The sequence below is a fragment of the Lithobates pipiens genome, unplaced genomic scaffold (assembly GCF_037356315.1).
Source record: "Lithobates pipiens isolate NorthernLeopardFrog02 unplaced genomic scaffold, aLitPip1_a1.2 Scaffold_16, whole genome shotgun sequence".
Lineage (NCBI taxonomy): Eukaryota > Metazoa > Chordata > Amphibia > Anura > Ranidae > Lithobates > Lithobates pipiens.
Window position 1 is genome coordinate 176183581 of NW_027507748.1, and position 24183 is coordinate 176207763.

Here is a 24183-nt window from a genome sequence, read left to right on the forward strand (position 1 = left end):
GGTTCCCTACTGCGCATGCGCGAGTTGCGCTGCGCAATAAGGATGGTCCCCGCTGTCTCTGGGATCCATGTGTTTCCCAGCAGACAGCGGGGGACCTTCGGAAAGGGGAGCGTAGATATCTGCGGAAAAGGGCGTATATTCTGCAGATATCTATGCCGGAAGTGGGTGCAGATACCTGTACTGTACAGGTACCTGCATCCCCCTCCCCCTGAAAGGTGCCAATTGTGGCGCTGGAGGGGGGGAGGGTTCCAATGAGCAGAAGCTCCACTTTAGGGTGGACCTCCGCTTTAAGGCCTCAAATATGTCTTTTGGAGAGATGTTGGAGATGGTGGACATAATGAAGAGGAACGACAATGATGGGAAGTATGGACCTTACCCAAACCCAAATATCAGAAAGGCCAAGATCATGACTAAAGTTGTGAAGAGTCTTCAGAAGAATTTTGGTGTACGACGATCCAAGGATCAACTGAGAAAACGCTGGTCAGATCTGAAACTGAGGGAGCACGATCAGTACAGAAGGATCAAGCGTGTTCTTCAAAAAAGTAAGTAGTTGTCGTGTGTTTGGATTATTATTATTGCTTGCATACTGCTCCATGTGCTTTGATTTAATGTTGTACAGTTTAAAATGGCCACTTGCATGTTCATGGGTTCAATCGTTCCTAATAAACATCGTTCATTAGCCCACTCCCAAAACGATGTTTTCCCAAATTACACTTCACTACATTTCTTCACACTGCAGGTAAGTATTCCAGCTTTAGAAAGTGTCCAAAATAATGTTCTCACCTTTGAACTCAGCCAAAAACACAATTGAACGACACTTCCAAGCAATGTTTCATATTCCTAATTCTGCCCTCTGTGTGCTAAGTATTCCTTTTTTACATTCTCATAGGGGAGAGAAGACTCGGGAAGTCTGAGGACACCAGGGACCCCACACCTCCCAAAGAAGGCGAAATTCCAACACCAGAAGCAGAGGAGGAGGAGGAAGGAGAGATCATTGAAGTTGGACAAATTGTCACCACAACAGGTGAGTGTCGGAGACCACAGCTTCCGGTAAGCTAATAAATGTATGTCATCATATTCATAATACATGGTGTTTTGTTTTGCTTTTTCTTAGGTGATGTGGAAGAAAAATCAAATTTTACCAGTGAAATTTGCCCAGATCCTGATTGGGGAGATAATGGGGTGCAATCATGATTTAGAAAATATACAGAAAAACATCAATGATGTTCAAAATAAAATGAAGAACATCATTGATCTTTTGGGGAGAGTCTGAAACAGCCCAAACTAGCTAGGGTTTTATTTTTGTGTTTTTAAAAAACAACTTTTGTATTTTACAAAAAGCCAAAATTGGAAGATGCACACAGTGTGTCAACATGCCCTATCTCCCATCATGGGGGATCAATGTACGTGTTTTGTGGAAAGTGGCTGAGATGAAGGGGTTGCACCCCCAAAACATGTACATTGATCCCCCATGATGGGAGATAGCACATGTTTTTTTTAAATTCTTTATTAAAATTTTCCACTTATATTGAATACAAAACACAGCCAAGTAATAAAAGAAAACATAGGACCAAAGTACATTCATGCCCTTCAAGTTTCACATTATCCCAGTTTTCTTCCTTTACTTCTCAAATTCTTCTAAAATATCTCCCTCCTCCCCCCCTCTCCCCACCCCTACCGACCCATTACCTCGCTATAGATCCTAGATTGTCTAAAGATTTTCCAGTATTTCCATTTCACTTGGAATCTCTTTCTTTCCCTCTCTTCCTCCATTCCCAGCCCTTCAATACTATATATTTCCTCTACTTTTCCTAGCCACTCCCATACTTTGGGTGCTTCTATTTCTTTCCATTTTCTCGAAATCAGACTCATTGCCGCATTTATTAATGAGCTTGTAAGGGAATTTCTATACTCCTTAATTGGGGTGTCTACTGCATGGAATAGACATAACCATGGGTTTTCTGGTAGCTGTATTTATTACTTCTATGTATCTTATTATTTCTCTCCAAAATTCTTTAATCTTGGGACAGTCCCACCATATATGGGCCATACTCCCCGTTTGTCTGCAATTCCTCCAACATTTCCCAGATTGTCCCTCCTGATATTTGCCATTATATCTGGGGTCCTATACCATCTTACTAAAATTTTATAATTTGTTTCTATCATCTTACTGTTTTCCGTGGATCTGTGAACCATCTTTAATATTTTTTCTATATTTTGGTTTTCACCCCGTGCTCCTAACTCTTCTTCCCATTTTTTAATAAAAGTTGGTACCTCCGCTTCACATTCCTGTCTCAAGACCTTATAAAACTGGGCGATGCCTGCCCTTGGGGTTTTCCCCTCACATATCTTCTCCAAAGCAGTCAGATTTTCTCCATCTCTAAGCGGTTGTGGTAGTCTTGAGACGAAATGTCTAAGCTGCAGGTATCGCCACTCATTTAAATCCATCCAATCATTTTCTTTCTGTAGTATTGCTAGTGTTTTCAATTTCCCCTCTTTAATTATGTGTTGTAATTGCATATTATCTTGTTTTATCCATTTCCCTCCTATTGTACTTTTACCAGGTGAAAAAAAAATCATTATCTTTTAAGAATATTAAAGAGGAATTATATTTCCACTTATTATGTTTGTGTATTCCCTCCCATACTCTAAACACATTTTTTGTGAACAAAGGTGTTGTCTCCCCTAGTGATCTATATTTTAAAGGTGTCCAAATTTCTCTACCTAAATTTGTGCCTATTAGACTATGTTCTATTTTTCCCCATCTTTTTTTACTTTCTAATTTTGCCCATTCCGCCACCCGTGTTAATACTGCTGCTTCGTAATATTTTTTAAAGTCTGGGACATTCAAACCTCCCTCATCTTTTCCCTTTTGCAAAGTCTTCAGTGGGGTTCTAGGTTTCTTGTTGTTCCAGATAAATTTAGAAATTAAATAATTTATCATTTTAAAATATAAGAGGGGGATATATATTGGTAATAGCTGAAATTTATATAGAATTTTGGGCTGTATAATCATTTTTAAGGCATTAATTCTTCCCAACCATGACAGGGGTTTTGTTCTCATTCTCCTTATTTCTTCTCTCAGTTCTTCTAAGAGGGGAATATAGTTTATTTTATATATTTTTTCTATTGATGCGGCTAATTTAATCCCTAGGTATTTCATTTCTTTCTGCCATAGGAATGGGAATTCTCCCTTAATGTCTAATTCTTCTCTCAGATTTATATTTACATTTAAGATTTCTGACTTGTTTGGATTCATTTTAAAGTTAGATATTTCCCCGTACTCCTGTAAGGCCTTTAACAAGTTTGGCATGGAAATTCGTGGGCTAGATACATAAAAGAGAATATTGTCTGCGAATGCGGCTATCTTATGTATTTCCCCCTCTATCTCCACCCCCTTTATATCTGGGTTTCCCCTTACTGTCTCCAGGAGTGGTTCCAGTGCCAGAACGAACAATAGGGGAGACAGCAGACACCCCTGTCTAGTCCCATTGCTCATTTTGAAGGCTGTTGATAGAACCCCATTAACTCTTACCACTGCCTTGGAGCTATTATAGAGTGCCTTTATCCACGTCAAAATTTTGGGTCCGAACCCTATTCCCTTCAGAGTACCCATCATGAATCCCCAGTCTACTCGATCAAAAGCTTTTTCAGCGTCTATTGATAGGAGCAGACTAGGGATTCTACTCTCTTTCATCCTCTGAAGCAAAAATATTGACCTTACTCCATTATCTTTTCCTTCTCGCCCCTCAATAAATCCCACCTGATCTGCATGGACTAAACTTGGCATCAACTTCTTTATTCTAGCGGCCAATATTTTTGCAAACAATTTAATGTCCATATTGAGTAATGAGATCGGTCTATAATTTGAGCATATTGTATTCTCTTTTCCCTCTTTCAATATCGTGGAGATTGTCGCAGTGGAGGCCTCCTCGCTCAGTCCATATTTTGTACCTAGTCCATTGTAATATGCACATAGAATTGGAGCTAATATGTCTCCAAACTTTTTTAGATATTCTATTATATAGCTGTCAGGCCCTGGGCTCTTTCCTCCTTTAGTCTCTTTTATTGCCTGTATTATTTCTTGGACTGAGATTGGATTCTCCAATTCCTGCGCTAATTCCCCCGGTATTTTAGGGATATTTGCTTGAAGTATATAATCTTTAATTTTTCCCCTTCTCTTCATCTCTTGTTTTTCTGTCTCTTTATATAACTGCCCATAATATTCTCTAAAAACTTCTGCTATTTCCTTAGTTTTATAGACCGGCTCTCCCTCTTTATTTAATATTTTCTCTATATAATTCTTCGAACTTTTTTTCCTCACTATCTTTGCTAAGGTCTTACAATTTTTAATGCCACTATAATATCTCTCTTTAGCAATCCTATTATATATCGTCCTCATTTCCTGTTCCATTAGTTCCCCTAGTTCCTCTCTTTTGATATCCAGTTTATGTAATAGGTCCACTACCTGTCCTCTTTCCCTGCCATTCGCATTTTTATGGTCTTGCTCTAGTCTATGGATTTCCTCCCTCAACTCCCTACTCTTTTTAATACCTTCTCTCTTCCTATTTGTACCTAAAGAAATATATATCCCTCTTATATAAGCTTTATGTGTCTCCCAAACAATATTTTCCATATTCTCTCCACTTGAATTGGTGTAGAAAAAAAACTCCAATTCCTTTCTAATTATTTCCTCTCCTTTCTCATCCAACAGTTCCCTGTTCAGTTTCCAAGAGAATAGAGGTTTCTGAAATCCAGGGATTTTAATCTTCAGACATATTGGAGAATGATCAGACAATGTTCTAATTCCTATATCTGTGGATATCACCTCGTCCAAGACTCTATGTTCCACTAACCAGTAGTCGATCCTAGTGTACGTCCCATGTACAGGGGAATAGAACGAGTAGTCTCGTATCCCCAGATGCATAGTTCTCCACACATCCATAAGCTGATACTGATACAGTCTATGTTTTATTATTCTCCTCTGCTCCTTCCCAATCCCCTGTACACGGGACGAACTATCCATTTGCGGGTTCATACACAAATTCATATCTCCAGCTATGATTACTCTCTCTCTCTTAAAATCCCATAATTTCTCTAATATTCCTTTCAGAAAAACCGTTGGACTTCTATTTGGGCAGTATATGTTAGTGAGGGTATAGTCTACTCCCCATAGTTTCCCTTTCAAAAAGAGGAATCTACCCTCCGGGTCCACTAATCTTTCTTCTATTTTATGGTATACCTCCCGTCCTATACCGATGGCTACCCCTTTTGAGTTCCTTGAATGAGAGTCTCCGTAAAACCACACCGGGAGCCTAGGAGAATATATTCTAATCTTGCTTTCATAGCCAAAAACACAATTGTACGACACTTCCAAGCAATGTTTCATATTCCTAATTCTGCCCTCTTTGTGCTAAGTATTCCTTTTTTACATTCTCATAGGGGAGAGAAGACTCGAGAAGTCTGAGGACACCAGGGACCCCACACCTCCCAAAGAAGGCGAAATTCCAACACCAGAAGCAGAGGAGGAGGAGGAAGGAGAGATCATTGAAGTTGGACAAATTGTCACCACAACAGGTGAGTGTCGGAGACCACAGCTTCCGGTAAGCTAATAAATGTATGTAATCTTATTCATAATACATGGTGTTTTGTTTTGCTTTTTTTTTAGGTGATGTGGAAGAAGAATCACATTTTATCAGTGAAAGTGCCCAGATCCTGATTGGGGAGATAATGGGGTGCAATCATGATTTAGAAAATATACAAAAAAACATCAATGATGTTCAAAATAAAATGAAGAACATCATTGATGTTTTGGGGAGAGTCTGAAACAGCCCAAACTAGCTAGGGTTTTATTTTTGTGTTTTTAAAAAACAACTTTTGTATTTTACAAAAAGCCAAAATTGGAAGATGCACACAGTGTGTCAACATGCCCTATCTCCCATCATGGGGGATCAATGTAAGTGTTTTGTGGAAAGTGGCTGAGATGAAGGGGTTGCACCCCCAAAACATGTACATTGATCCCCCATGATGGGAGATAGCACATGTTGACACACTGGGTGCATCTTCCAATTTTGGCTTTTCCAGGGGTGACACTCCATCTGACGAAGGCAATATCAGCCCAGTTTGTACATACTCATGTCTGATATTGTCTTCACTTTTCAAAGTTGAATTTTGTAAGTTCCTGTGTTCTGTATGTTACGCATTGATACATGCCTGTTTACACAAAAACGCCAAGTTACAAAAAAGTTAACTAAAATAATGTTTTTGATACACCCAATATGTTGGTTTGTTGTAAAACCCTTTTCTAAACGCACATGTGAATGTTCTTTGATTAAAAAGTTAAATTATCAACAATTTGTGCGCAAAAGCATTATTTGGAGTAAAATTGTTGTTTTCGGTGACACTGGGTGTTATTTACTAAAGGCAACTCCACTTTGCACTCCAAGTGCAGTTTCAGGTGCACTTTTGCAGTGCACTTGTAGTGCATAGTGGATGTGCCTTTAGTAAATAACACCCACAGTGATGTGTAAATTTTCCCAATCACGCCATTTTCCTGACCCCACATATTTCTGCCATGGTGCTGAAAATTAGCAATATTTTTGTCAGTAATGCACTACATACATTAGTAACAAAAACAAGGTGTGTGTGTAGCAGACCCACAACATAATAAAATTATCTGAAGAAGAGACTGTCACCTCATCTCGCTCATAACTTGGGTTTGCACTGTTGTAGAAAAGGCCCAACAAAAAAAAGCAAAAATACCTAGGAGACAGCTAAAACCAAGCCAAGCAGTTAATGAAAACAAAGATTATTGTAGTTTCAAAGAAAAAATTATTACAAAAATGCCTCTCAGACATTGTCTGGCATATCAATGGCCTCCCTACCCACAAAGTACTCCATGTATTGGGTTCTGACCTCGTGGGCGCTTTGGGGGGGCAAGCCAGGACGAGCAGCTTCAAGGGCCGTGAGATTCTCATTTTCTGGCAAGTCTGCATCTGGGCCAACTGAGACCACATAGTTTGCTGAATGTCTTTTCAAGAAATTGTGCAGAACACAGCAGGCAAGCACTATGTGATTGAGTTTATATTCCGCCATGTGGATTGGCATCAAAAATAGGCGGATCCGGCTGGCCAGTATTCCAAAAGTGTTCTCGACGACTCTTCTGGCTCTGGCCAGCCGGTAATTAAACATCCTCTGATCTGGGGTGAGGGTCCTCATCGGGAAAGGCTGCATCAGATGGTTTGCCAGGGCAAACGCCTCATCCGAAACAAATACAAACAGGAGTCCTTCTACATTCTCCTCTGGGGGTGGCAAGCCCAGACTGCCACTCTGGAGACACCAGTAGAATTCCGTCCGTGAGAACACTCCACCATCTGACATCCGGGCATTTTGCCCCACGTCCACATAAAGGAAGTCGTAGGTCGCTGACACCACCGCCAACATCATGATACTATTAAACCCCTTGTAATTATAATAGTACGACCCCGAGTTGGGGGTGGGACCATGCGGACGTGTTTCCCATCAATTGCACCTCCACAATTGGGAAAGTCCCAACGGCTGGCAAAGTGGGAGCCCACAGTCTGCCATTCCTGTGGCGTTGAAGGAAACTGTGGAGTGAAACAAGACAAAAAATGAGTAATTTGGCACATCAACATTGCAAGCAGATTAGACACAAATTTTTTTGGCCAAGATCAGTATAACATTTTGGAAAATTAGTATTTAAAGCCTAAAGTACAAGGTCCCCTTATCAGAGTCATCACCCCCCCATCCCTCCCCCACCCCCCATACCACTCATCTGATGGGTCCTTGCAAAAAATGAGGGGGGGGGGGATGTTTGTGACAGGTAATCCTCTCCACTTCATTGAGAGCTGAATGCATAAATAATGTGTGATACTTTGGGCAGCCCCTCCTTACTTACACTATTGGCAGCCCACCGGACAGGTAAGAAGTGTCATAATAACAAAAATTTTAAAAAATTTAAGCACTTTTTGATATTCTGCTATTACCTATCAAGATAATAATAAGAGAAAAAAAATATATAGCATTTGAAAGTATTGAGGCAGGCCCTTGCACTACATGCTTTGGTGAATTTGTCCATAAATGTGACCAGAAAAAAGGTAGATAGAGTGTGTATTGGGTTTGGTAAAGTCAACAGATAGAGGATTGCTATCAGCTGACCTAGCAGTTGGAGGGAGGGGGGTTCCTAATGAGTTTGGCCCAACCAAAAAAAAAAATGGCACTCTGCATGAATTGAAGCACACACATAACATTTGTAGACATTTTAGGGGGTGTTTAGGGGAAAGCAATACCATGGAGCTGACAAAAGACATTGCTAAGTGACTAGATTATAGTTTTATGGGCCCAGAAGAGCATGGGGGGGAAGTTATTGAAGGCAAATATGCATGAAGGACAAAAAAGGAACTTGAAAAGCTTCCAGCATGCATGAGGACTAAGGGGCAGAGCATATCAATTAGAGCATATTGCAATCATGGTAATTAGGGAATGAGGAAAGAAATCAGAGACATTAGTAATCATTAAATACATAGAATGTGATGTTAAAGGATAAAGCTTACCTTCATATAGTCCTTCTGCAGGACCTGAATGATGGAAGAACAGGTCTCTGGAATAATGATCCCCAGAGCCTGGGGGGAGATGCCTGTGGAGAACTTGAAGTCCTGAAGGCCTCTCCCTGTCGCCAAGTAGCGCAACGTGGCGATTAGCCTCTGCTCCGGAGTGATGGCTTGCTGCATGCAGGTATCCTGCCTGGTGATATAAGGGGACAGCAAAGCCAGCAGACTGTGAAAAACGGGGTCTGTTATCCGGAGATAATTCCTGAAATCATCAGGATTATTCTCCTGGATCTCACGGAGCAAAGGCGTGTGCGAGAACTGGTCACGCTGGCGCAACCAATTCTTGGTCCACAAACGCTTCCTCTCACTGTTCATGGACCGGGCTTGTGTGAAAGCTAAAAGCCCAACACCAAGCCCCTGCACAGTACAAACTCTATGACGAGTACGTACACGAAACATGGTTTAAAACGGTCAGTTGGTCAGAACGGACAACAGAAAGCACCGATAAACAGCAATGCCTGAAAGAACGACCTGAAAAGCAGAAGCAAGCAGACAATAAGCAATGCAAATTAAAGCATACTATACCAAGATATAGTCCACAATGAGAAACAAATGCTTACTGACTACACGCACTGATAATCAGATACGCAAAGACAAGCACAAACTGAAGAGCAGTACTGAAGCACAAATCTGAAAAGCGCGAATCGTCTCTCACCAAACTTCTACTAACATGCGATAAACACGAGATCAGCAGAAGGAGCCCAAAGGGTGCCGGACGTAGTGCTGAACTTCCTTTTTCTAGTCCCATCGTATGTGGCTTATGTCACCGCGTTCTTGGCAACCGGAAATTCCGACAACTTAGTCCGACCGCGTGTATGCAACATCACTTCCGGACCTCTTCCAGACGAAATCCTTCGGAATTAATCCGACGGATTTGGTTGCCGGAAAATGTCCGACCATGTGTACGCGGGGCTAAGAACTGAGATAGATGTCCGACCATGTGTACGCGGGGCTAAGAACTGAGATAGAGGAAACCAGCCACCATTAGAAGCACATATTGTGAACTGAATCTACATCCCCTACAGGCATACATCACTGGTGATCATGGACTTATTGCCATCTGCAGCCAAATTATTTCATTGGGTTTTGTATGTTTCATACATTGATTGTATGTATTTCTCATCTGTTTCTCCCAATAGTTTCACCCCACCCTGTATTGTTTATAAAGCTTTAAGATTACATTCAGTCTGGCTTATTGCAGAATAGGAGGTTTTAGCTGTATGTTGAGCTACTCACAGGGAAACATGTAGTGAGGACAGAACATAACCCATCACATGCTCACTTGCCACTGCACTGCTTATTTGTGGAACCTAACCTGCTGCCAATACCGAGAAATCACTCCGCTCATTTTTGATGTATTCAGATGCTGGAATGTCCCATCTCCACTCTATCCAAACCTAATTCCACGTACACACGATCGGAATTTTGGTCGGAAAAAGCTCTGATGGTTTTCAAGACAGAATTTTGACGGAATATCGCTCAAGCTGTCTTGCTTACACACGGTCACACCAAATTCCAACCGCCAAGAACACAGTGACATACAACACGTATGACGGGACTAGAAAAAGGAAGTTCAATAACCAGTAGCCAATAGCTTCCATCTCATAGTTGAATCTGAACATGCGTGAGTTTTTGCGCAGAAATCCACAAAGATTGTTTTCATCTATGACAAGATTTTTTTTTCGTTTTGTTTCTGCATGACAGTGATGATAATAAAAAAAAAAAAAAAGAATAAGTGTTATTATGATTAAATAAATCTTTAGTCTTTAGATGCCCATACATAAGCAAAACGGCAACAGTTTAAACAGTGAATACATTGCTATGATTATTTTGCTAGCCATCAGCTATGTAATTTGATAAGAAAATTTAATTTCATAACTTTGTGTTTTATTTTGTCATATTGAAACATTAAAAAAATATGCTGGTATGAATGTTTAATCAAAACTGAAGTAATAAAATATAATTACTTGATGTGCTTTTCTACCTTAGGAAAATAATTGTTTTGCGGTTCACTGAACCAGATACTGCTGCTGTAGAGAAGGATGGCTTGGTCACAGTTCATCGTTTCATAAATTAAAATAATCAAGAAAACAGCAATATCAGACAAGAACTTGGTGTGAATTTATCACAACTATTTATTACTAGTTGCTTCAAGAGAATTTCATGTTCTTAAAATGGAGACTATATAATTAATACATGTATTGTTGGAGTTAAGTTCATGCTGTAACCAATAACTAAGGTATGTTTAAATATAAGAAACAGGAAAAAGGCAATTAAAATGGAGCTCCACCCAAAAGGGAAAGTTCTGCTTTAAGCACCCCTCCCCCCATGCCACATTTTGCATGGGATTTTTTGGGGGGAGGGGGAAGGGGGTACCTAGTTTTGGCAGGTACCCCCTCTCACTTCCGCTTGAACCGCTTAGGTTATCTGAGTGGAATTTCTCCTCTCCGTGTCCCTCCCTGCAACCTACTGGGACACGTCACAGGTCCTAGAAGATTGCCCGACCATTCAGGAGGCGCAGCAAGCTGTCACAGCTGGGTCCCCACAGGTTCAATGCCGGGAGAGGGAGAGAACTGAGGGTTCGAGTAGGCCACATCGCTGGATCCTGGAACAAGTGAGTGTGTCCTTAATAAAAGTCAGCAGCTACACTTTTTGTAGCTGCTGACTTTTAATAAACACAAAAATGACTGGAACTCCGCTTTAACAGTTACAACACATACAGTACAATGAGAATATTATATTCCTTAGCTATGTACAGTACTTTGTAGATTTGTTTAAAAAAATCCATCCTAAAACAAGTATACTGTATACACACTGAAAACCAAAACACATGGCAACAGACAAAATGCCCCCGCACTTTCCATTTCTATTTTTTTTAATCCAGCACACAACATACCATACAGTACATGCAATGCAATACACTGCACTACGAGTGTGTTGGAACCTAGCGCAGTTGTACATTCGGGTGCTGTTCTTAATGAATGGCACTGCAACGCATCACACAAAGGAAAGTTCTTTTGGAAGTAGTTTAACCTCTTGGCATCCGCGCTATAGCCGAATGACGGCCACAGCGTGGACCTGAATTTCTGGGAGGCCGTCATATGACAGCCTCCCTTGTGCAGCACCCTGTAGGGTGCGTGCAGAGTGCGCAGTGATCACCAAGTCACTGAGACCCGGGTGATCACTGATCCAAGTAAGGGGCCGGTCCCAGCCCCTTACCATGTGATCAGCTGTCAGCCAATGAAAAAACAAAAGAATAAACAAAAGCTCTGTAATCATTTTTTTTCTCCTCCCACTGCCAATCGCCGGCTCATCTGCAAGGGACATTGGTCCCTAAGAGGAAGAGGCAATTATGCCTCATCTGTACCACCTACCATTGCTACCTGACATTGCTCACAGTACCCACCAGTGCCACCAATCAATGCCCACAAGTGCCACCTATCAATGCCCAAAAGTGCCACCAAGTGCCACCTATCAATTCCCACCAGTGGTGCCAATCAGTGCCACCGATCAGTGGCCATTATTGCCACCCATCAGTGTCCATCACTGCCACCCATCAGTGCCCATCACTGCCACCTATCGGTGCCCATCAGTGCTGCCTCATCAGCATACATCAATGAATGAGAAAAATTACCTGTTTTAAATTTTCTATAACAAAAAATAAAAAACTCATAGGTGATCAAATATGACCAGAAGAAAGCTCTATTTGTGGGAAAAAAATGATAAAAATGTTATTTGGGTACAGTGTTGTATGACCGTGCAATTGTCATTCAAAATGCGTCAGCGCTGAAAGCTTAAAATTGGTCTGGATAGGAGGGGGGTTTAAGTGCCCAGTAAGCAAGTCAATGACCAGGCCATTTTTTGCAATACAGCACTGCATAATTTTAACTGTAATTGCGCGGTCATGCGACATTGTACCCAAACAAAAATTACTACAATTTTTTTCCCACACACAGAGCTTTCTTTTGGTGGCAAGATGTATAGTTATTCCTGCGCTACCATATAGAAAGGGAGCATAGTGGAACTGCTGCAAGCACTGAATAAGGATCAGACCATACCCATGAATAGATAGAATTAAAAAAGGGGGTGGTGCAGCGCTGTGCATTACGATCCCATGACTTCATTCCCTGATGAAGTCACGTGATTGTGACACCACATGCAGGGAACGGAAAGGCACTCAGACTGACGTAGGCTAACGAGCTCACCACTCGTGGAAATAAGTTAATTTTTATTATATGTTTTGTGAGTACCCTATTGTTCTCTAAATAAAAACTGTTAATGGTTTTAAAAATTACTGCACTATCTGGAATCCCCCTTCTTTTCATTACTCTCCTTTGCATCTACAAGAGATAAAGTCAAGTACAAAACTATATTGGTCCAGGAAACAGCCATTCCAGGTGTGTATATATATATATATATATATATATATATATATATATATATATATATATATATATATATATATATATATATATATGTATGCGGTTACCTCATTGCCGCAAGGTAAGAGGCAACTTCTATTGGTGTGTATCTTTGCATGAAGAGGAGAGGTGTATTCCTTCAGCACGTTTTTTTAATTGCACATTGGAATGCTAATTTGCACAAGGAAGAAAATAATTTATTTCATTATCAGATTGCAACTTTTGCACATTTGGGACTAGATTGGACTTTATATAAAACTGTATCTGGCACAGTTGAAGACTTTATTTAGTGTTTTTGTAATTTTGCACAAGCTATTTGCACATTGCACAGGAAGTTTTCTGCTGCTGATTACTGCACATTTGTGATTTGTGATTGTGATTTGTGATCTCTTCACAGTGTTATTAGCAATTTATTTATGCACTGTGCACTTTTTGATATTAGCTGTTTGTACTTTGTGATCATTATTTGCATTATTGATCTATTTCCATTTTGTTGGGAACAGCGCAGCACCACTCCCTTTTTTAATTCTTTCTTTTGGTGGAATTTGATCTTTTGCGCTATAAACAAAAGAGCAACAATTTTGAAAAAAATATATTTTGTACTTTTTGCTACAATATTTCCAAATTTTTTTTTAAAAGCATATTTTTAGGCCGGTATGTATTCTTCTACACATTTTTGGTAATAAAAATCACAATAAGCATATATTGATTGGTTTGCGCAAAAGTTATAGCTTCTACAAAATAGGGGAAAGATTTATAACATTTTTATTATTATTATTTTTTACTAGATTTTTAGCAGGACTGCGACATTGCGGCAGACCGATTGGACACTTTTGACTCATTTTTGGGACCATTGGCATTTATACAGTGATAAGTGCTCTAAAAATGCACTGATTACTGTGTAAATGTCACTGGCAGGGAAGGGGTTAACACTAGGGGGCGATCAAGTGGTTAAATGTGTTACCTAGGAAGCGATTCTAACTGTGGGAAGATGGGACTGCCTGGGTGAGGAGAGTGATTCCGTTGTTCATACTGAGTGCGAACAACAGATCGGTCTCCTCATGTCTGACAGCACAGAGATCTGTCTGTTTCAGCATTCATAGGTATGTCAAACTCCCTGATCCCTAGTCCACCATCACCTTTGCTGAATGCTCAAGTTCAGTTCCTACATTCCAGAATGACATAAACAATGTGATTGTACAATCTACTCTTATCTTACCATTCAGCTAAGACTTACAAGATTTAACAGTCAGAGTGTAATGTAAGGGGTATACAACAATAGCAGGCTCCCGCTGCTGTCCAGTGAGGGTAGAGCGAGGGACAGGGCCCAGCGGTCTCCTATGGTGCCAGACCGAGAAGAGAAGGACCCGAGAGTGGGGGCGGGGCACCCCAGAAGAGGAGGTAAGTATAACATGTTTGCTATTTTATAAAAAAAACTCTAAGCTTTACAACTAATTTAGAGCAGAAACAAACCTGCATGAGTGCCCCCGTAGCAAAGTAGAGCACAAAAACATAGAGATATAAGAGATTGTAGAAGGGTGTGCTGTGGGTCCTTTTGATGAACCACCATTTAGGTTTCCCAAAAAAGAGCCTAATTCTTTTTATTTGATCCATCATCTATCACAGGGATATGCAATTAGCGGACCTCCAACTGTTACAAAAAAAGTCCCATATTGCCTCTGCCTCTGGGTGTCATGCTTGTGGTTGTCAGAGTCTTGCTATGCCTCATAGGAATTGTAGTTCTGCAACAGCTGGAGGTCCACTAATTGCATATCCCTGATCTATCATATACTAAGCGAATCATATGTACTATATTAAAGGGCTTTTGCTAGTTCTATGTGCCAACATCCCCAAAAGATAATAAAAAAAAACAAAATGGTGTCTGGAACTTTCAAGGCACTTTAAATACTACATACAAAATTCTCTAAAATGACAGCAACTTTATCGAAAAACATTAAAAGAGACAGTCATGGCTGTTCTCGAACCAATACAGGTACAGTCATTCTTAAAAGTTCACTGTAGCATCATATCACTGCCTCATATAGTACACAGATGACAAATAATAATGACTTACATTACTCATAATATATTTCATTTAGAACTACCCAACGCGTTTCAAACAGATGTCTTTTTCGGGGATGTCTGTGGTATGATATGAAAGGGGACAAAGCAGGACAGCCATGTATTATGAAAAACTGCAAGCCTTTGCCTCCTTTGCTATATGCAGAAAAGCTGTAGACCGGCTAGGAAAAAGAGGGTCACAAGGGTTGCACATAACATGTCACAATGAAACTCTTTGACATAAAAACAGGCCCAAAAATGTTGGAGAGTGTCTGCAAAATTGCATATATATATATATATATACAGTGGTGTGAAAAAGTGTTTGCCCCCTTCCTCATTTCCTGTTCCTTTGCATGTTTGTCACACTTAAGTGTTTCGGAACATCAAACCAATTTAAACAATAGTCAAGGACAACACAAGTAAACACAAAATGCAATTTGTAAATGAAGGTGTTTATTATTAAAGGTGAAAAAAAATCCAAACCATCATGGCCCTGTGTGAAAAAGTGATTGCCCCCCTTGTTAAAACATACTATAACTGTGGTTGTCCACACCTGAGTTCAATTTCTCTAGCCACACCCAGGCCTGATTATTGCCACACCTGTTCACAATCAAGGCATCACTTAAATAGGAGCTGTTTGACACAGTAAGGTCCACCAGAAGATCCTTAAAAGCTACACATCATGCCGAGACCCAAAGAAATTCAGGAACAATTGAGAAAGAAAGTAATTGAGATCTATCAGTCTGGAAAGGGTTATAAAGCCATTTCCAAAGCTTTGGGAATCCAGCGAACCACAGTGAGAGCCATTATCCACAAATGGCGAAGACATGGAACAGTGGTGAACCTTCCCAGGAGTGGCCGGCTGCCCAAAATTACCCCAAGAGCGCAGCGACGACTCATCCAAGAGGTCACAAAAGACCCCACAACAACGTCCAAGGAACTGCAGGCCTCACTTGCCTCAGTTAAGGTCAGCGTTCATGCCTCCACCATCAGGAAAAGACTGGGCAAAAATGGCCTGCATGGCAGAGTTCCAAGGAGAAAACCACTGCTGAGCAAAAAGAACATCAAAGCTCGTCTCAATTTCTCCACAACACATCTTGATGATCCCCAAGACTTTTGGGACAACATTCTGTGGACCGATGAGACAAAAGTGGAACTCTTTGGAAGGTGTGTGTCCAAGTATATCTGGCGTAGAAGGAACACTGCATTTCATAAAAAGAACATTATACCAACCGTAAAATATGGTGGTGGTAGTGTGATGGTCTGGGGCTGTTTTGCTGCTTCAAGACCTGGAAGACTTGCCGTGATAAAAGGAACTATGAATTCTGCTGTCTACCAAGAGATCCTGAAGGAGAATGTCCGACCATCTGTTTGTGTACTCAAGCTGAAACGAACTTGGGTTCTGCAGCAGGACAATGATCCTAAACACACCAGCAAGTCCACCACCGAATGGCTGAAGAAAAACAAAATGAAGACTTTGGAGTGGCCTAGCCAAAGTCCTGACCTGAATCCTATTGAGATGTTGTGGTATGACCTTAAAAAGGCCGTTCATGCTCGAAAACCCTCTAATGTAACTGAATTAGGACAATTCTGCAAAGATGAGTGGGCCAAAATTCCTCCAGGATGCTGTAAAAGCCTCATTGCACGTTATCGCAAACGCTTGGTTGCAGTTGTTGCTGCTAAGGGTGGCCCAACCAGTTATTAGGTTTAGGGGGCAATCACTTTTTCACACAGGGCCATGATGGTTTGGATTTTTTTTCACCTTTAATAATAAACACCTTCATTTACAAATTGCATTTTGTGTTTACTTGTGTTGTCCTTGACTATTGTTTAAATTGGTTTGATGTTCCGAAACACTTAAGTGTGACAAACATGCAAAGGAACAGGAAATGAGGAAGGGGGCAAACACTTTTTCACACCACTGTATATATATATATATATATATTTTTTTATGAATCATGGATTAAGAAAACAACTTATACCATTTTGACGAGAATAGAATTAACTAAATTGTTGTCATCTACTTCCACTGCCTGATGATTTGGAAGTAAAGTCATCCTTTTTAATTGTGTGTCAAAACCTTGTGATGCAAACAAACCAATAAACAAAAAGCTGCCAGCACTCCCCACACTTTCTAAATATGTGATACTACAGAAAATAAATGACGAATGAGTGAACATGAAGTGTCAGTGATATAATAATATGCATGTGACCCACCCCCTCCCCCCCCAAATAAATAAAGTGCTCAATGCAGCCTCCCACTCCTCAGTAAAGTGCAAGTGCTCTCACCTTCACATTAAAGCCTCGCACACACGATCGGATTTTCCGCAGACAAAACCTCTGACTTTTGTCCAAAGGCGTGTGAATATATTTTGTCTTCCATACAAACGGTACACAATTGTTGGCCAACAAACACGAACATAGTGACGTACTAGACGTACTACGAGACAAAAAAAGAGGAAGTCCAATTGTCAGGTGCCACCCTTTGTGCTCGTTCTGCTAATTTCGTGTTAGTAGAAGTTTGGTAAGTGTTAATTTCTGCTTTTCATTTCACACTTTTCAGTTAATTTCTGAATGGCCATTCGACAACCAGCCATGTTGCGGAATAGGAGGAGATAACGTGTTATATATTATTGGCCTTGGAGTTATTGCTTTGACCAAAGTCCAGTCCAGGAACAGGAGGAGTAGGATTTCTTGGACCAAAAATTGGTTGCTTTATTAATCTTTATTAATCTTGATCAATTTTGTCATATGCCTTTGCTGCAGGAGTTCCAGGAGAACAATCCAGATGTTTTTCGGAATTATCTCCAGAGAACAGACACCTGCTTTCACCAACTCTTGCCATTGTTGATCCCCTATATTAAGAAGCAGGACACATGCATGAGGCTTTTATTACATTTTTTGATTGAATAATGATTTGATTTGGTATAGTTTCTACATTTATAAGTGTATAGAATGCACGTTTTGGTTAAGTTCTATTGGCAGATAGCATTTCTAATTTTATTTGTTTTCTTTTTTTAAAACAATTGTAGCGAATACTTGGTTATGTGTTTTACTTCAAATGACAGTTTGGGAGGAGGCAGTTAAATTTAAAAAAATACAATGTAAACTTAACAAGGGACACCAACATAGTTACCGTATATACTCGAGTATAGGCCGACCCGAATATAAGCCGAGGCCCCCAATTTACCCCCAAAAAAACTGGCAAACTTATTGACTCGTGTATAAGCCGAGGGTGAGACATGCCTGTCCATCCCTGTGTGTCCGTCCATCCCTGTGTGTCCGTCCATCCCTGTGTGTGTGTGTGTCCATCCATCCATCCATCCCTGTGTGTGTGTGTCTCCATCCATCCATCCATCCATCCCTGTGTGTGTGTGTCTCCATCCATCCATCCATCCCTGTGTGTGTGTGTATCCATCCATGTGTGTGTGTGTGTGTGTGTGTGTGTGTGTGTGTGTGTGTGTGTGTGTGTGTGTGTGTGTGTGTGTGTGTGTGTCCAGCCTACCTGTGTCCCGAGCCTTTGTCCCGAGCCTCCGTCCCGTGCCTTGCCTCCTTGCCTCCGTGCCTTGCCTCCGTGCCTTGCCGCCGTGCCTTGCCGCCGTGCCTTGCCGCCGTGCCTTGCCGCCGTCCCGTCCCGTCCCGTCCCGTGCCGTGCCTTGCCTTGCCTCCGTCCCGTGCCCTCTTCGTCGGCGCCTCGGCGGCCATTGTAAAATTCAAAAGCTGCGCCGCCGCCTTCGCCTGTGATAGGCGGAACACTGAATTTCCCAGCAGCCTGTGTTCCGCCTATCACGTACATCGTATCATCCTCGTCCGTAGTACGAGGATGATACGATGTCCGTGATAGGCGGAACACAGGCTGCTGGGAAATTCAGTGTTCCGCCTATCACAGGCGAAGGCGGAGCTTTTGAATTATAGAATGGCCGCTGTCTGTCTGCTCGACACGCTGATCGAGCGGGCAGACAGCGATGACTCGAGTATAAGCCGAGGGGGGCACTTTCAGCCTCAAAAAAGAGGCTGAAAATCTCGGCTTATACTCGAGTATATACGGTATATCTTTGATCTTAAAAACTATGGGATAATGGTGTTGTGGTAATTGGCACCAAAAAAAATAAAAATAAATAACAAGCACAATAATATTATTCTTGATATCACTAGAAAAAAAAAAGCCTTTGACAATTTGTTTGCAATAACTCCATCAGTATCACCAGCAAAGCAGCGTCATTGTTATCCCATTAAAGAAGAAAAGAATGTGCGCTGCATTTCAAGATTTCATAATTTGCCACGTAATGAATTCTGGATCTATCTATGCTTCTGGATCCTGTTCTTGCTCTGACTACTGGTTTCTGATCCTGGCTACCCACTGGACTGTGCTTCTGCCTGCTGCTTGGTACTGCACCATCCACCTGTTACCAGACCCGCTATTTTTGTCACCTCGCTTCTGCCTGCTGCCTTGTACCTCACTCCCCGCCTGTTACCGAACCTGGCTTTCCTCAAGACCCTGCTCTCGCTTCTGCATTCTGCAAGCGTCTGATACCATGGTCCTACGACCCACCACGATCTCTGCTGCAAGTCTACCAGGGACTTAACATCACCTAACGTTCCAGTGCCTCTGTTCCAGCGGAGTTCCTCTATAATCCCAGCTGATCTTTGGTGCAAGACTACCCATCCTGATCTGACGTTTCTCCTGCCTGTCCAAGATCGCTTCCTCTGCTGCAAGGCTCCGGGTCCACGGTTGTGGGCATTTGTGTTCCTCCTGGCCCTTGGTTCCCTCTGTTCCACTTCCAGTGGGACCTGGGCAGGAGATACAAGAGAGGCTGACCTCATCAATTCAGTCTTCACCCAGGTACGTGACACACTGGAACAAGCTTCCCAATCCCTTCCTCATACGTCAGCCCTCCACGCCCCTCCTACTACTTTTGTCACACCCTCATGACTTCCTCTGGGACATTATCCGTGACCAGTGGCTCCCATGCGCATGCGCAGGAATGATGTATTCGTGGCTCCATCCGATCACAGCGCCAAAGACAACGAACCCGGAAGAAATGCGGTTGAGGGGGGGAAATGTCAGCCGCCTCAATGGTGTGCGGGCGCAGCTGACAAAAATTGTTCAAATGTATTTCATAATGAGCTAGTATGCAATGTATACTAGCTCATTATGCCTTTGTCGTTTTTTTTTCCTGAGTTTACAACCTCTTTAATAGGTGTCCTCTTTGTTACCTGAAGTAAAATTAGTATTATGATGGCATATGGCATTGTTCTCATGATGACTCTTAAAAAATTAGTTTGTACTGTCACTTTATATACTGTAGCTGCATGGAATCTGCATGTTCTTCATGTACCTCCATGGTTTTCCTCTGGATACTCTGGTTTCCTTCCACACTCCAAAGGCATGCTCATAGGTTAACTGGCTCCTTTTTAAATTGGCCCTAGTATGTGTATGTATGAATGTGAATTAGTGACTTTAGATCAGGGATCCTCAAACTATGGCCCTCTAGCTGTTGCAAAACTACACATCCCATGAGGCATTGTAAAACTCTGACATTCACAGACATGACTAGGCATGATGGGAATTGTAGTTCCTGAACAACTGGAGGGCCATAGTTTGAAGATTCAATGCTTTAGATTGTAAGCTCCTTGAGGACAGGAACTGATGTGAAAGTGCAAATCATTGTATATATAAAGAGCTGTGTAAACTGATGGAGCTATATACAGTGGGGAAAATAATTATTTGATCCCCTGCAGATTTTGTAAGTTTTCCCACTTACAAAGAAATTAAGGGTTTATAATTTTTATCATAGGTGTATTTTAAATGATAGGGACAGAATATAAACCATAGATTCAGAAAAAAAAACCACATGATACATATGTTATAAATTGAGTTGCAGTTCAGTGAGTAAAATAAGTATTTAATCCCCTACCAACCAGCAATAATTCTGGCTCTCACAGACTGGCTACAGTATGTGCTCATGTGGTACACAGATTAGTCCTCTCAATTTAAGAAGATGCTCCGACAACTCGTTATGTGTATAAAAGACACCTGTCCACAGAATCTCTTTCTTCCATTCAAGCCCACCATAATGGGCATAACCAAAGAGCTATTAAATAATGTCACGGACAAGATTGTAGACCTGCACAAGGCTGGAATGGGCTACAAGACCATAAGCAAGAAGCTTGGTGAGAAGAAGACAACTGTTGGAGTGATTATTCGCAAATGGAAGAAATAACTTTCAGTCGCCCTCGGTCTGGAGCTCTATGCACTCCATGTGAGATTTCACCTAATAGGGTAAGAATGATCATGAAAAAAGTGAGGGCTCATCCCATAACTACATGGGGGGGGGAGCTTGTGAATGATCTCAAGGCAGTTGAGACCACAGCCACCAAACAAACTATTGGCAACACACTACAGCGCCATGGACTGAAATCTGCAGCACCCGCAAAGTCCCACTCCTCGAGAAAGCACATGTACGGGCCCATCTGAAGTTTGCCATTGAACATCTAAATGTTTCAAAGAAGGATTGGGAGAAAGTGCTGTGGTCAAATGAGACCAAAATTGAGCTCTTTGGCATTAACTCGACTCGCTGTGTTTGGAGGAAGAAAAATGCTAACTATGGCCCTAAAAACATCATGCCTTCAGTCAAGCACGGAGGTGGAAACGTTATTCTTTGGGGTTGTTTCTCTGCTAAAGGTACAGGCCGACTTTGCCGCATTGTGGGACCAATAGATGGGGTCATTTTGGATGGTTTGGAGAAGATCTGTAAAGAAGCATGGCTCAAAATTTCACCTGATGTATGCCAACCTGTTAACCAACTACAAGTAACGTCTTACCTCTGTACAGACCTGCATTGTCCTCCTGAGGAAGCTGGACATAGCCCGTGAAACATGCAGAAGCAACAGGATAGTTGTGACAGATCCAGCAAGATAAAGATTGTTTTATATATATAGGCAGATTGCCTGATTTGGTTATATCTGTGAGATATTGTGTACCAGTATAACATAAGAAGGGGGGGGATTTATAGTTATTAAAATTAATTTAAAATGTTTCATGTGATATCAATTAAATTGCAAACGTTTTTAGAACTACAATGTTGTCTGTGGGTACCTTAAAAGTTCATAAGATTGATACAATATGTAGTTTATGTAAATTCTGGATATGGTACCTTTAAGTGTGTCCCATCATGTTTTATCCAAGTTTTTATAGCCTGCTGATATAAACCTAGTCTATATCTGTTGAGAATTATGCCATTTTTAGATGTGTCTTTAAAGTAGACCTTCAGTAATTTTTTCAATTTTCCATCTATTAAATCTTCTGTCCTTGTTTTAACTTTGGATAGTAAAACATTTTTTTTTCTGCCAGTAAATACCTTATACAGCCCACTTCCTGTTTCTTGTCTGGTCATTAGCCTAGGCTTATGACATCATGCCCAGCTCTCTCTCTCACTCTCGTGAGAGTTTGCCAGGAAGGGGGGGAGATGGGTAATAAAAGGGCTAATGAGAGCTGCAGGGCTGCAGAGCTGGAGGTGTGCCTCTGTGTGTCTGTGTAAATACAGGAAGTGAAGAGGCAGTAGCTTCAGCTGCCCACAGTTAAAATGGCTGCAGCCAGACTTAGTGGAGGGAGATTTCTGCCGCATATTTGGCAAGGACAGTGGTTGGAGGGAAACTTCAGAATGGGAAAGATGTTTTTATTACAAATTATGTGATCAGACTGCATATCCTCTTTAAGGAGAAGTGGTGCACCACTGAAATGCATTGAAATAAAGATGGAAGTCGCTATCCCGTTTTGATATTATATGTTACTTTTCACCAGCGCCATACCAGAACAGAGCTTGCTGTCAACAGCTTGGAGCCAACTTTTCTGCTGATTTATTTAAAGCCTGTGTGCTGATTCACACATATGTTTTATATCTGCCCCCTAATAAGGTGAGGAGATCGTTAATAACTATTGCTTGCAATGTCAGATTTCTGAAAGCTACTCTCAGAAGCCCTCCATCTGTGTCTTTGTAAAACACAGAGTGGAACCTGTAAGGGTTAAATTAGGATAGACCGGGGGTTTGACTTCCCTTCATCCTATTCCAATAGGCCCGGAGAATACTCGTAAGAAACGTGACACAGATAGACAGTGCTCTGGTTGCTCGGAGTTAGGGATGAGCCGAACACCCCCCGGTTCGGTTCGCACCAGAACTTTCAAACGGACCCCAAATTCGTACGAACGTTAGAACCCCATTGAAGTCTATGGGACTCGAACGTTCGAAATTAAAAGTGTTAATTTTAATGGCTAATATGCAAGATACTGTCCTAAAAAGGGTTTGGGGACCTGGCTCCTGCCCCAGGGGACATAGGTCACTGCAGAAAAAACTTTTAAAAACGGCCGTTTTGGCGGGAGCACTAATTTTAATGACGATTAAAGTGAAACGCGTGCCACGTGTTTCCGGTGTTTAGAACAGTCCCTGCACAAAATGACATTTAACGGAAATAACGTCATTTAAAGCTGCTTGCGGTTTTAATGTTATATCTGGTTCCTGCAATATGGTTGAAAATCATTGAGAAAAATGGCATGGGTAGCCCTCCCTGCCCATTACCAGCCCCTTTGGGTCTTGTACGCATATTAAGGGGAACCCCGTACCCATATTAAAAAAAGGAAATACGTGTGGCCCCCAGGCCCTATATACTCAGAACAGCAGTATACAGGCGGTGCAAACAAGACAGGGACTGTGTAGGTTTGTTGTGTTAAGTTGAATCGGTTTGTAATTTTCAACTGGTACTTTTTTAAAGTGTAGCTCCAGTCAAAAAAACTATTTTTAAGCTTTTTGGAAAACATAGGGAAGGGTTATCACCCCTGTATAATTTGTTCTGCCGTCCGTCTTTTTCAGAGCACGCAGACAGCACGCACAATCTCCTAACACTGACTGAGAGCTCTATTTAAAACGAGCAAGATATTTAGCTAGATAGGTGGATATTGCGGTGTATACCGCGTTCAGAGCACGCAGACAGCATGCACAATCTCCTAACACTGACTGAGAGCTCTATTTAAAACAAGCAAGATATTTAGCTAGATAGGTGGATATAGCGGTGTA